A 13577-nucleotide genomic window follows, 5' to 3' on the forward strand; every position below is an offset into this window, starting at 1 on the left:
GTGCTGGATCTGCAGGAATGCAGTATGCTGGGTTAGGGGGTGGTGGAGGCTTCTACTGAGATTTCAAAGGAAGGCCTTGAGGCCACAAGTTCTGTAGATTCGGAATCCCTGTGGGCACCACCTGAGACGGCAGTGATAGAGATGTGAGGAGGAAGGCACAGCTGCAGGGGAGACCCTGAGATTCAGAAATGCCAGTAACACGAGACATCATGGTAAGAAAGCTACAGGAATTGAGCAGAGACAAGCAAACAGAAAGGCCATTTGGGCTGCACCAACATTGTCACAGGGACATTGGAGAGAACATCGGGATGCCATGTGCTCCAGATGCCAGACACAGAACTACAGGACTTGTTTGCCCAGCTGGGTTTCAGTCTTCTTTGGTCCCATCCCTTCTTTGTGTGCCCTGTTTTTCTGAATGGAAATGTTTGCTCTGAATCTTTATATATTGGATACTTGTAAATCACTTTTGATTTTTACAGGTGCTCACGAGGTGAGATTGCCTGTCTCAGAGGAGACTTTGAACTTGAATTTGGGGACAATCTTGGAACTGTTACTTTTTAACTTTTTAACTAACTGTTACTTTTTAACTGTTACTTTTTAAACCAATCAAACCGCATCTTGCAGCCTCAGCAGGGAAGTGGGTTCCCTGGAGAGCCAGGCCTGCCCTCAGGTCCCATCTGGGTCACCAAACTTGTTAGTGAAAGCCAGCCCCTGTCCCTGATGCCAACCCACTAACAAAGGCACAGACTTTAGAAAAAGGAAAAAGGTTTATTGCGTTGCTAGCAAAGGAGAAACACAGGAGACTCCTGCCCCAGAGGCTGTGATTCTGTCCCCCAGCAGGAGCAGGGGCTGTTAAAGAGGTGACTCAAAGGCTACATTCCACATGTTCTCTGTTGGAGGTGTAATTCACTTGTTGATTTGGAGACAGTCATTTCCGAGGTCTTCTGTGCCATCCCCAAAGTCTGGATTACTTTGTTCCTATGGAGGGTGTGGGCCAGGGACAGATAACCCTGCCTAGGATGGGGAGAAGGTGACCTCGTTTCCCCTGAGATTAGGGAGGGGGAGATTAGGGAGGAGCAGGGAGAGAGGAAGAGGAGGAAACAGTTCATTTTAAAGATAAGTCTCTGTGGCAGAGCAGCAAGGGCTATATTCAAAGCACAAAGTGGACCCTGTCATACACCTACTTACTGAGAAGAAAAGTGATAGTGCCCCTGGGACTCCCCAGCACCTCCTCCATCCCATGAGGATCACGCCTCTTGACGGCCTCCGGAGCGCTGTCTAGGTTAGTGTGAGTGAACTGTGTGATGCACACATAAGATCACCCTGCAGCGCCTCTCTCAGAACCCGCCCTGCTGTTAGGAAACTCGGGACTCTGATGCGGGAGCCGCCATGTCCACCTGAGGCAGACCCTCGGGCCACCCTGCGGGCAGGAGAGCATTGGCGAGCAGCAGGCGTCCCGCAGACAGGCACCACAGTGGGTCAGAGCAGCCCTGCTCCTCTCTGGTCAGGCATGCCATCCATGCCTGGTGCCACCTCCCCGAGTGTCAGGGGAAATGCATTTGAGGTCAGCATTCCGAGTTCTTGGGGACAGCCGCTAGTTGTCTAGGAGTAGAGGGGTCTCTGGGTAGAGATTAGCAATCAGGAGAGGAAATGTCTATTTCATGGAAATATTTCATGGAAATGTAGAATCAGAACATTCAGGATTGAGTTACTTCTGGTCTCACAGAACCCAGGCGAGTCTGGGGCCTGATTGGTCCCCTCAGCCCTGGCTATGGCAAGCCAGCTGAGTAGAGGGTCCAAGGAATTTAAAGGGGATTGAAAGTAGAACCTGCTTTTAAGAAAACATGTGGTTTGCCCCAATCAAAACCTACTGAGCCATCAAGCCACAGAAAGGATATAAGATGACCCAAACCACAATGGCCATGTGACCCACAGAGCGTCCTGCGGGGCCACTCAGTGTTGGCTTGAGGTGTGAGCTACTGACGCGTGGACAGGGCCTGTCCCTGAAAAAAGTCCCTCCCAGTGGGCTACCTTCCAGGGCTGCTGCCTGCAGGGATCCCAGCAGGTTTGTGCCAAAGCTGCCACATGGGCCTCCTCTGGACCAGAAGCCAGCCAGCCCCTCAGTCCACTCTGCCCACTCTGCCCCTATTGAAGTCCCCTTCTAGGAAGCCCTGGCCTCGGGCAGCGTGGAGTCCAGCAGGTTACTGGGGGCACAGTGCGGGATCCTCAGGGACAGCAGCCGCCTGGCAAACCTTCCGGGCACCAGGCTTCCCCCCAGCTCCTAATCACAAAGGTGCCACTGGTCTCCCTAGCGGCCTGACCTGCATGTCAAACGGCAGGAAGCTGAACGCCCGCGTTCACTGATAGACCCTCACCCTCGAGGGCACTCGTCGGATATCCTGTTTTTAAAGGTCTCAAGGAGGTTTGCAGGAGAGTTAATATTTGTTGAGGTCCCGCAGGCAGAACTATTATTGAACCAAGAACAAACAGTTCTTGGTTAAACATTCACTGTTTGCTCAGCCTTAGGCCCAGATGGCCTGGGAGGTCACGAGGAAGATGATGTGATCACTGCTGACACAGCCCGGCTGGCAGAGGGACCTGCCAGACCCCATTCCAGGCCACAGTCAAGGGGAGTGGTCACTGCCCTCTAGTGGCCAGGGGCATTGAGGAAGAGCATGGTGGTTTCACAAGTCAACTCACAGGCACAGGGGGTCGGGGGGCATCTGTGTGGGAGTCGGGGCCTCGGGGCCAGCACTTCACCCTTCTAAGCAGAGGGATCTTAAAGGAGAAGGTGACTGTGCCAGGCTCTGCCGAGGGATGGGGATGTGTCATCGGAAACATAAGAGAGGACAGAGATGTGACAAGAAAATATTTCTCTCCAGGGCACCAGGGCGGGGCCCACCAGGCCTGAGATTCAGAGCAGCCATGGTAGAAAAGACCTTGGAAGCCCCTGGTCAGAAGTGTCCCTGGTACTTGGCTCCAGGACCAGGTGCTCAAGGACTGAGGCACAAGGGTCATAACCTGGGTCCCTGGACTTTGTGGCCAGAGAAGCACCTTTGCCCCACCCACCCTGTTAGTTCTGTAGGTGGGGCTTGTGAGTTCAAGTTACAAAAGGAGGGACAGAAGAAAGGTACACAGATGGCACTTGATGTGAATATTTCAATGTTGGGGTGCACAGAAACCTTCATAAAGAAGAAGGGAGACCCAGAGAGTGATTGGATTTGGGGGGGGTACGTATACCATGTTAACAAAATCCAGGACAGGCGAATCGCTGCCAGCTAAGGGAAGTGAAGACAGAGGAGAGGAACTCAAGCTTGTGTGGGCGTCCGTGGGTGCTGGCCGAGGTGGGAACAGCACCACCTCCCTTGCCTGCCCTCCCCAGGGCGCAGAGGCTTGGTGCAGGTGGATGGCTCAGCCTGCAGGGTGAAGCAGGTCCATGTGCTGGGGCAGTGCTCCTGCTGCATTACAGGAGGACGCCACTGCTGCCTGTTGAGGTCATGGGCATCTTGTGTGGCCCTCTTCGGATGCCTGAGTTGTTCCCTCCTGATTCGGTCCTAGCTCTTCTCCTGAGCCCCGTCTGCTTAGGAGGAAGCTGCTCCCTGCGCAGCTCCTGGCGCCTCTGTGATGGAGGGAGGCCATTGCAGAAGGCGGATGTGGGAGGAGGTAGGTCAAACGAGATGATGAAGGCCATTGACCTGGTCCGGGTAGCGCAGCTCTGCACTGTGGGCAGCAGTCTGCCCTCGGGCCTTTGCAGGGTTCCAGAGGCACCTGGTGGCTACTGTGTGATCCAGAGCCCCACCGAAGGCCGGGCAGTTGCCTGCCCTGCTCCACAGACCCCCGGGTGGTGTGAACCAAGGTGGGAGGGGAGGCATCTTGTTGTGAGGATCACGTGGGTCACAAGTCACCATACTCCACAAGCCAAGGCACGCTCTGCAGAACAAGAGCCAGAGAGCAGAGGAGGTCAGAGAATCCTGAGCTAAGGTCATTACGAGGCTCGGAGGGGATAAGGCAGGAAGCAGACGGAGGGTTCCCCAGCCTCTGGACCCCTGCACACATGGCACGGTGGAAACAAAACCAGACAAAAGTCCTCAAGGCACCTTTTTGGAATTATAAAAAATAAATCATTTGTAGTAACTGTATGGTGTACACAAAGTGGACTGATATATGTTTTATTTTAGGTAAGGGTCTCATTAAAATATACTTTTATCATGGTCTTTTCTTCTTTGCTTTTAGTTTCTGAAAAAACCTTGCCTTTTATGCAATTTTTAAGATCATTTCATCAAATAACTTGCCTTTAGGGGATCTGAACAGGAAAGGGCAGTATTATTACTTTTATCACTAATATTCTCATTAGCCTTCTTTTTTCTTGACCATATTCCTTTTCTTTCTGCCCTTAACCAACAGCTATTCTGATTAAAAATCAGCTGCTCTGTGGCTAAACACACAGAGCTTTAGGCATCTGATGATGGAAAGTGATTGTACCACCAGATCCTTGGGGTCCGGCCAAGCAGGACTCTGCCCACGAAACAGGGGCCTCAAACGTGAAAACCAGAAATCGGAAATGCAAGCCCAGCGGGAGAGAGAGAAACCAGGCCAGGCATGGACTCCACTCTAGGCACGAGGCAGCCAAGTAAACAAAAGGAAACGACACACTCTCTTGTTTAATCTGAAAGATCATCCTAACATGCCTGTTATGACACTCATGTGTGTCAGACTTTAAATCCTGATAATAAAACAACTTAAGTACACATGAGATGTTCACAGACTGTACTGGTGTATTTGTTCACAATGAAATCACTAAGTTCCTTAAAGTAGAACGATACCATCACTCTACGGCCAAACACAACAGAAGAAGAAAAGCTGTACAAGGTAATGGTGGCCCCTAACAGCCTTCTTCGGTGCTATGGAGCTTGGTGTCACCCACAAGAGTCAGTCCTGCTGAACTTGGGGACATGTTTCAAGCAGTGTACAGGCTCAAGGGCGACTGGGGGCCACCTGTGGCCTCCTCAGAGTGCAGGTCCCGGCAGATGATACAGGGCCAGCTCTGCTCCTTGAAGAAGCACTGTTGAAACCCAGCAGCCTCCAGGGCAAGCCTGAGTTGCTGGCCCCGCTCCAACACCGGAGGCAGGGACCCAGGGTTCCCAAGGTGACAGACTGGATCTGAGTGGCACACACCAAGTTGGTTGACTTGGGGTGGGGAGCACAAGGAGAGGGCAAAGCTACAGAAAGCCTGGCCTGGTCACCACTTGGGCTTTTTGAAGTGGACTGGGACAGGGAGTCGGAGTGACAGGGCGCCCTACCTGCCTCTCAGCTTCACGGGATGCTTCATGCATCCAGAAGAGCCTGGAGGCCTTCAGGGACTCGCTGCAGATGAGAGGTGTTAGAACCACACACGCTCACCCCCGTACACTCACATGCACACCCCGATCCACACGCACAGTCGCACACGTACATGCACGGAAACACGTGTGTAGGCGCACGCGCACACACATCGCCACCTCTGTGTCCATGAGACCAAAATGAAACTCAGCAGATTTTCAGATTTCCTTTATTTGAAGAAATTGTATGTTGAGCCCCTGAAAAGGGTCCAAAGAAGACGGAAAACCCAGGAATTCAGGAAATATGGAGCTGGTAAGATGGTACCTTCCTTCTTCATGAGCCAGGGTGTTCTCTGGAGCAAGCACCTCTTGGTAATGACAGTCTAGAGATTCAAACGTGGGGCAGCTCAGGTGAGCACACAGGAAACAGGACAGCACCCACACTCAGGAGTCAGGGTGGCTGCTGTGCCAAGAGGCCATTCTGCCCGGGTCCCCCTGAGGGCGGGTGGGATGGGAGAGGACCACCACCCTGAGCCACGGTGCTCTCTGTGAGGCCCATTGGGGAAACTATCAGAAAATTTCAAGGGTGAACTTGGGGTCTCAAAGGAAACCCCTCAGAAGGTTCTGGAAGGTAAGGCTCTGCTCTTGGGAGCACTTAAATGTCCTAAGAGGGAAATTGGAAGGGTATCTCCAGGGACCAATGTGCTCTTTCCTGGGTTTTGAATGAATCAGTCTGATCCTTCTCTGGCCAAACTCATAGTCAGGGGCACACAGAGGCTGGGGAGAGGAGGGTGGGCAAATCCCAGCCTGCGGTGGAGCCCTCTGGACAGCCATGGGGGAGCATGTGGCGGGCAAAGCGTGTCTCCGGGGGCAGGGGGTGGGAAGGCGAGGCAGGGGGAGGGGCAGGACTAATCGCTCCAGGCCCGTCCCTCAGGTCCAGCCTGCTGCACACACATGCCCTCACTCCCAGGAGAGGCCCCGCGGCATGGACACAGGGAGGCAGGATCACAGTGTAGATGCCAGCCCCCTGCACAGGACGGGAGTGGCTGAGAGCCGGCTGGGAGTGCGGAGGGAGCTACCCTACTGCAGAGACCCTCTCTGGGGAGAACGTGGAGCGGCCTTCAGCTGGTACATGACAGGGACACTCCCCACCAAGGGGCACTTCCCCACCGGGCTCACTGAGGCCCTGGCCAGCTCCTGCCACCCGCTGACCCGGCCTAGGGAGGAGAACTTCCCAGGGTGGGGACCCGGGTGGGACTCGTCCCAGCCACCTCACCTGTCACAGAATTCAGGAAGAGACACCAGGGCACCTCAGCAGTCACACTGGAAAAGCAGCACTTGCGAGAGGCACACTGTGAGTCGTGATGCTGGGTAGACACAGTTGTGGGGCAGAGACCTCCATGATGCCCTGCTCGTCCACAGCGCAGAGACCCCGTCAAGCAGTAGGCTTACCAAAGCCTCCAGACCTGTTCTCCCACGGGGACGCCAGACTCACAGCCCCCTTGTATCCGGAGGGGCTACCTGGAGGTGGTATTTCTCAGAACAGCGTGGGCCCATGTGTGGTCACTGCAGTCAGAAGGTGGAGGAGTGGGCCTTGGGAAAAGCACTGTCCCTCTCTTGGCCTTCTGCTCCAGGAGTGCTGTGGCCCACTCACCATGACAGAGAAGGTTTGCAGAGCCTTTTGAAGATGAAAAATGTTGATGGAAGCTTTGATACCCAGCACTCCTGCCTCTTGGGGGGGCTCTGGCTCCCTACCTCACGTCTGTCTGGTTCCCTTTCAGATCCAGCCAGCTCTGAGCAACAGTCTCGGGGCAGGAAGCCCTACCCAGGAGTATGGACCAGTCGGGGCAGGCCCAGGGGCCTTGGTCTGTGCAGGGCTTCACTTTACAACTTTGCTTCTTGACAGGAAGCTCATTCCTACGGCTCCTAGAAGTCTCCCTCACTCCCCTAACATGGAGGTCTGTGAACTGGGCTGTTACTGATGCTCTGTTAAATGTTTCCGTTTCCCCTTGGGAGCTTCTTCCAAAGTGGTGGTATTAAAGTTAAAAGGAACCTGAGACATTTATTTTCCCCTCAAATAAAGCAAAACTGATGGGTCCACACACGTCTGGGGGAGGGTGGGAGAGGCGTGCTCCACCACCTTCTGGTTTGGTTTCTCTCTAGACTCACCCACCTGGGTTAGTCCCGACGAGCTCTAGCTAACACCAAGCCTCCCAAGTGCTGCTCTAGACTCTGACCCTGAGACTGAGTCCAGGCACTGGCCACTGGCCCAGAAAGTCTGGCTCTCGGAAGATTACCTGGATTAGGAGAGGGTGGACACACCAGGGAACCCCACCAGGTTGGGGCCATAGCAACATCCTGTTGAAGCGCCTCTCCTTGGGGATGCCAGACAAGCCACAGCTCTTCCTCTTGCTGGGGTTCATCCTCGAGCACCGACAGGGAGCTGCAGGCAGCCCCACCCAGTGTGCAGGACCACGCCCCACCTCCTCAGGAACTTCGGGGACCCTCCCTACCCCCTGTCCAGGGAGCGAGGCAAGGGCTTATCTTGCCCATATACGAATGACGCAATTTCCTCCCAAGAAGCTGACCGACCGGCCTTTGCTGACGTGGTTTGATTGGTTTAAAAAGTAAAGAAAAGCCTTCTTTTGTGGTCAGATAGACCAGGCAGAATTCAATTGAAAGGTCATCCAGATGAGCCAGGGGGTGGGGCCCTCCTGACCTCCTCAGACTGGCCAGCACCACAGCCATCAGCCTCTGGCTGGTGAAATAGGACAGACCCTAGTGAGCTGAATCTTCCCCTCCGGGGCTAACTCAGGTCTCCACCTTTGTCCTTTCAAGAGAACAAAGAGGAGAGTCCTCTAGAAAGCACCCCCCAGGGGGCAGAAGGCCCTGCAGGAGGCAAGGACTCCTTCCCCACCACTTGCCAGACAGGAGACACAGTCTGGGGTCACCTGTGGGCATTGACTTAGAAGGTTTCTGGCCCCCACCAGGATGCAGAGCCCCAGGACCAGGAACGCTGCCAGGATGCACCCCAGAGCAGCCTGCAGAATGCCCGGTTCCCACGGCCACGGCGGTTTTATCATCTTCTGTCTGTCTGTGAACAAGCACTGTTAACCTCCCCACTCCCTCCTGTGGCCTCAACCCTCCAGCCCCTTCGGAGAGGGAGCTGAGAGCCGGAGTGCAGGCAGAGAGGAGGCGGAGGAAGCCCTGCCCCGGGCTGGAGGCCTCCGCCCTGCACACTCCCTGCACACAGCCACCCGTGCCCTGGGAAGAAAGCCATTCCCGCCAGGTTGCTGATGCGCACAAGGGCCCAAAGGACCAGGGGCGCATCTAGAGTTGGCACTCTCAGGGTCACTCCCAGGAGAGGGGTTTCCACGTGGTGCTCCCGAGAAAGCACCTGGCCACCACAGGGATTTTTTAAAATACTGAGTCCAAGGCTTCTGAGATGCTGCACAGCACAGGGAAGGGCAGCAGAGAGACCCTGGGCAGAAGAACGGGGGACTCTTACAGGATGGCAGAGACACCTTCCAGAGCTGCCTCTCCCCGCCACAGCACAGGCCCTGTCTGTCTCCCCTTGACCCATCCCAGCAGCGGGGGGCTGCTCCCCATGGAGAAGGGGCAGAGGAGGGATGTGGATCCTCCTGGAATGGGCAACTCAATAAGGCGGGGCGTAGCCGGGTGGTAGAGCGCTTGCTGAACACATGCAGGATGCGAGTTGATTCCCAGCACTGGTCATATTTTCTAGTGTAGGGATTCTCTATATGTCCTCAAAGATGGCATCTGGACCCTGGCCTACTTCTGGGAGTGAGATGCTCTGATAAGGAGGAGCTGTGGATTGGACAGAGAGAAGAAGGAAATCAGGGGGTACACACCCCAAAATAAAGAGAGAGAGGGACGTCTGGAAGGAGGGAGGGATCCTAAGTTCCTCCGCCCTGGGGAAATCTCCAGATCTGTGAATGGTGGTTGGGCACTCTGACCAAAGGTGCCTGAATGTCAAACCCCTGATCAAGAGCATGCACCATCCTGGGCCTTGGAGGGCGTGCCTGCACCCTGAGGGCTCCTGCCACGTCTGGCTCAAGCCCCTCCAACCACCCTGCACTATTCTCCCATGGAGCAGCTGGGGGTCTCACTCTTTAAAAACCTTGGAAGATTTTCCCTGTCCCTATCCCTGTCACCCTTTGTCACCACTCAGACATAAGTGCTCTGAGTCACCCTTCTCTCCAGGATGCATCTCCTTCTCCTCTCTGTGCCCCCACCTCGACCTGATGTCCTTTGTGCCCGTCTGGCCCTGCTGTGGGATTCCTGCTGAAGCACCTGACCCCTCTCCTCCTGCTCCACCTTTGGCCTCTCACGCCCTGGCCCCAGAGGAAGCCCGTGACAAGTGCTGTGTGCAAATGAGAAAAGGGAACCTTTCCTTCCAGACATTTCCTTCCCTGCTGGGAAATCGCCGTCACAGAGGCTGTGCCTGAATGAGTGGCACTCTGCTCTGGGCAGAGTGAGCGCCCACACAACCTCAGCAGCCACACTGGGTGACCACACTCCCAGCACGAAGGCCCAGGCCTGGGCACCACACAGTGCCCTTGAGGGCCAGCCTCTGTCTCAACAAAAGCTCTTTCAGTGCAGACTTTCAGCTGTGCCCCCAGGCTTTCTCTGTGCCTGTGCCATCTGCCAATGTCATGGTTTAGTTGTGAGGTGTCCCCAAAATTCACGTGTGGGACAGTGCAAGAACATTAAGAGGTAAAACGATTGTTATGAGAGCTTTAACCTAATCAATGAATTAATTCTCTGATGGAGATCAGTTGAGTGGTAACTGAGGGCAGGCAGGCTGTGGCTGGAGGTGGCGGTCCTGGGGGCAGCATTTGGGGTACATATTTTGTATCTGGCAAGTGGAGTCTCTCTGCTTCCTGGCCATGCCCTGAGCCACTTTAATCCACCCCATTCTTCTGCCATGATTCACCTAGAGCCTTAAGGAATGGATTTGGCCATCTATGGACTGAGACCTCCGAAACCGTGAGCCCCCAATTAAGCTTTTCCTCTCCTGATTGTTCTTCTCAGGTCTTTTAGTCACAGCAGCAAGCACAACACTCTCTAGGCACATTCTTGGCTCCACCCGACACTCCATTCTTTAGCACCATCCCTCCCCACCAGCAGCACAGCAGCAGCCAAGGCCCGATGGCAGGGCTGGAGGAAAGGGAGACGGTGGGACAGAGCCAGGATCACCCTTGTTCTCTGTCTGGTGGGGACTACAGGCCAAGCCGTCTCCTGAATCAGGGCAGCAGAGGCCAGAACTGGAGGCTCTTGGGTAGGTGGGGTAGGAGAAGGAGGAAAAGGGAGTCCCAGAATATGAAGGGGAGTCCTTCAGTTTCTGCTTGTGTCCCCCAGGCCAGACAACACAGCTGTTGGTGGAAGGACCACCAGTGGGGAGGCTGAGCTGAAGAACTAGTGCAGGGCTGGGACCCTGGAGTTCTGAGCAGCCCGGAGGAGGAAGGGATCATCCACCCAGAGCAGGCTGGCTGTCCCAGGATGAAGGTGCTCTGGATCCATTCTAGAAAAACTTTAAAGCAAGTCTTGAAGGAACCTTGTTAATCTGAAAGTCAACTAACTGCCTGCATTAGTTTGCTAAGGTGACCATTAGAAAATGCCGCAATGGGGCTACAGTGACAGAAATGCCACTTTTCACAGTCTGGAGGCTGGAAGTCCAAGATCCAGGTGCAGCCAAGGCTGGTTCTTTAAGAGGCCTTTCTCCTTGGCTTGGGTGGTGTCTTCTCCCTGTGTCAGCACAGCCACATACCTGGTGTCTCTTTCTTATATGCACATCAGTCAGATTGGATCAGGGTCCTCCCTAACAGCCACAATATACCTTGATGACCCCTTTAGGACACAATTTTCAAATACAATCACATACTGAGGTCCTGGAGGTTAGAGCTTCAACACACAAATTTTGGGTGACAAAGTAAAATTACCTGACTGCACAAAGCTCAATGCTTTTCTAAAGATAACAACAAAATCCAGATGTGCAACACAGTGTTCATAGCATATAACACAAAAACAAAACCTGTCAGAGGTCTGGAGGCAGGAAAGCACAGCCAACATCTACTACAAAGATCAGTGATTGGAAACAGACTCAGAAATGGCACAAAAGTGTTAAATTTAAAAAAAACACTAAGATATAATGAAGGAGCAAAAGAATGGAATCTCAATATAGAAATAGAAAGTAAAAATAAGCCACGTAGAAATTCTAGAAATGAAAAATATAATATCTGAAATGAAAAATTCACTGTAGGAGTTTTATGTGAGATGCTGAATAGTAGATTCTGCAGAAGAAATGATCAGTGTACTTGAAGCTGGTGTAATTCAGACTATCCAAACAAAAGCACAGAGAGAAAGGAGCTGGAAAAAAACGAGTAGAATCTCAGTGACTTTTGAGACAATGTCAAGCAGCCTCACACACCTGTGATTAGTGCATTGGTAGGAGAGGAGAGAAAAAGTAGACGAACAAACACTGAGCTAAGAATGAGCATTGGAAGAGATTTGGTCAGATTTTTTGTAAATTTGATAAGGATAAACCAACAAATCCTAGAAACTCAGATAACTTCAAGAAAGATAAATACAATAAAAGAAACAGTGTGAAATAGAATGGGTCACAGTGAAAATCAGTGATTAAGAAAGTACTTAAAGCAACTAATGAAAATAATACTCCCTCAAGGGGAACACTGGGGAACAACTGACTTCTCATAGGGAACAATTCGAGCCAGAGGGCAATGGAACGGCACGTGTGATGAGCACCGTGAGAGCGGAAATTGGGTAATGAAAACATTTTCTGCCTTGATAACAATGACAATGAGACCTTCCCATGCTTGGTTTTAGGGAATGACAGTTGAAAACCGTCCCACATCTCATTCGACGCCTAATGCGGGTGGGAAAGGCGAATGGCGTGTACAGTGAGTCCTTTCCCAGGTCCCCAGTTTCTGGAGGTTCCTTGTGCTGAAGCAGGTAGCAATGGAACTTGTTGAAGCCCAGGACTGAATACATAGCAAAGAGCTCAACCAAAGCTAGGAGAAAGAGTAAGCAGATGGGCCAAGCCAATGGGAATTTCAAGGCTGAGTTTGGGAAGGGATGAGCTTACGGATGTCTTGCAAGTGACAATCAGGGTGTGGTCAGATGAACATAATGCAAGCCCATCTTCAGAGTATCCTGCAGCCAACAGTTAACCTGCTCTTGAAGGTCTCTTGGCCTCTGATGACGTGGCACCTCCCCGAGACAAGCCGAGATCTGAGAAATTTTAAAGTTCAGACATATTAATCCATTTAAAGTTCAAGTCACGGTAAACTGGTGTATCAAGGTGGAGCTGAGAACTAGGGCTCGTGGGCCCATTGCCTGTTTTTTTATAAAGCTTTATGGAAACACAGCCATGCTGTTCCTCTCTAGCTTCTTGGCTTCCTTCTAGACACAGGGGTACAGTTGGTTAGCCGAGACAGAGACCCTGTGGCCCATGATACCTGAAATGGTGACTCTCTAGCCCTTTTTTAAAAATCTGCTTACTCCAGGGGTGTGGTCCCCACTCTGTTCACGGGGGAGAGTTCTCCTACCCTCTCTACTCTCAGGGGTGGGTTACCTTCCCTGCTCTGCTCCCAGAGGTAGGGTCCCCTGACAATCAGCCCTTCTTTCAAGGGACCGGCACAGTGCCCGCTTATCAGGGATTAGCGGATTTCAGTTTGCTGCCAGCCCACAGGGTGACGTGAGCAAGCTGACCCTGTCCTGCTGCGGGAGCAGCCGCCACCACACCCTCCGGATGCTGCGGGGCTGCCTCCCACAGCCTGGCTCCTTCTTGCTGGTCCTGAGGGCACCCTGTGGGGCCACGCGTGGCCCACCCTGTCCTCCTCCCCTGGGCTACATGTGACTCACAAGGGGCTTCCGTTCTCATTTGTCTGTGCTGGGAGCAGGGTGCCTGGCCACCCCCATAGCCTGAGAGAAACCCTGCCCTCCCCTCCCCACCCTTCCCCCGTGAGGGTCGGAGGCTAAAGCAGCCCTTTCTTCAGGTCTCTCTTCCAGAGGATGTTGTGGGGTAGGCAAGGGGCTCTCTCTGGAGCAAAGGATGGGCAGCCTTGGGTCCCCTCCATCAGGGTCCCTGTCCTGCAGCGCAGCTCACTGAGTGGGGGCTTCCTCCCGAACCCAGCCCTGCCAGCCCGGGGTCTCGGGGCCCAGGGAACCACCCTCCTGCTGTTCGTGCCGCTTGCTATCCTAGGAGTCACGAAGTCC

The 13577-nt window shown here is 53.4% G+C and overlaps 3 long non-coding RNA genes across 6 annotated transcripts; 1 reads left to right on the top strand and 2 right to left on the bottom strand.

Moving 5' to 3' along the window:
* Positions 1 to 748: 748 nt before the first annotated feature.
* On the bottom strand, positions 749 to 2601 carry LOC144376524 (uncharacterized). The gene is made up of 2 exons (XR_013437085.1): positions 1189 to 2601; positions 749 to 1045 (listed from the first exon to the last, which is right to left on the bottom strand). It is a non-coding gene; the product is annotated as an uncharacterized LOC144376524 (long non-coding RNA).
* LOC144376522 (uncharacterized) lies at positions 1298 to 4753 on the top strand. Of its 2 annotated transcripts, XR_013437081.1 has the most exons (3): positions 3091 to 3230; positions 3559 to 3663; positions 4405 to 4753. It is a non-coding gene; the product is annotated as an uncharacterized LOC144376522 (long non-coding RNA). The 2 variants fall into 2 exon arrangements; XR_013437080.1 differs by lacking the exon at positions 3559 to 3663 and having other exon boundaries at positions 1298 to 3230.
* Positions 4754 to 5531: 778 nt separating this feature from the next.
* LOC144376523 (uncharacterized) lies at positions 5532 to 11427 on the bottom strand. 3 transcript variants are annotated; one of them, XR_013437083.1, is made up of 3 exons: positions 7616 to 11427; positions 6595 to 6996; positions 5532 to 5701 (listed from the first exon to the last, which is right to left on the bottom strand). It is a non-coding gene; the product is annotated as an uncharacterized LOC144376523 (long non-coding RNA). The 3 variants fall into 3 exon arrangements; XR_013437084.1 differs by lacking the exon at positions 7616 to 11427 and adding an exon at positions 7492 to 7584; XR_013437082.1 differs by lacking the exon at positions 7616 to 11427 and having other exon boundaries at positions 6595 to 7485.
* Positions 11428 to 13577: the final 2150 nt, after the last annotated feature.

The sequence above is a fragment of the Ictidomys tridecemlineatus genome, chromosome 3 (genome assembly GCF_052094955.1).
Source record: "Ictidomys tridecemlineatus isolate mIctTri1 chromosome 3, mIctTri1.hap1, whole genome shotgun sequence".
In the NCBI taxonomy this organism is placed as follows: domain Eukaryota; kingdom Metazoa; phylum Chordata; class Mammalia; order Rodentia; family Sciuridae; genus Ictidomys; species Ictidomys tridecemlineatus.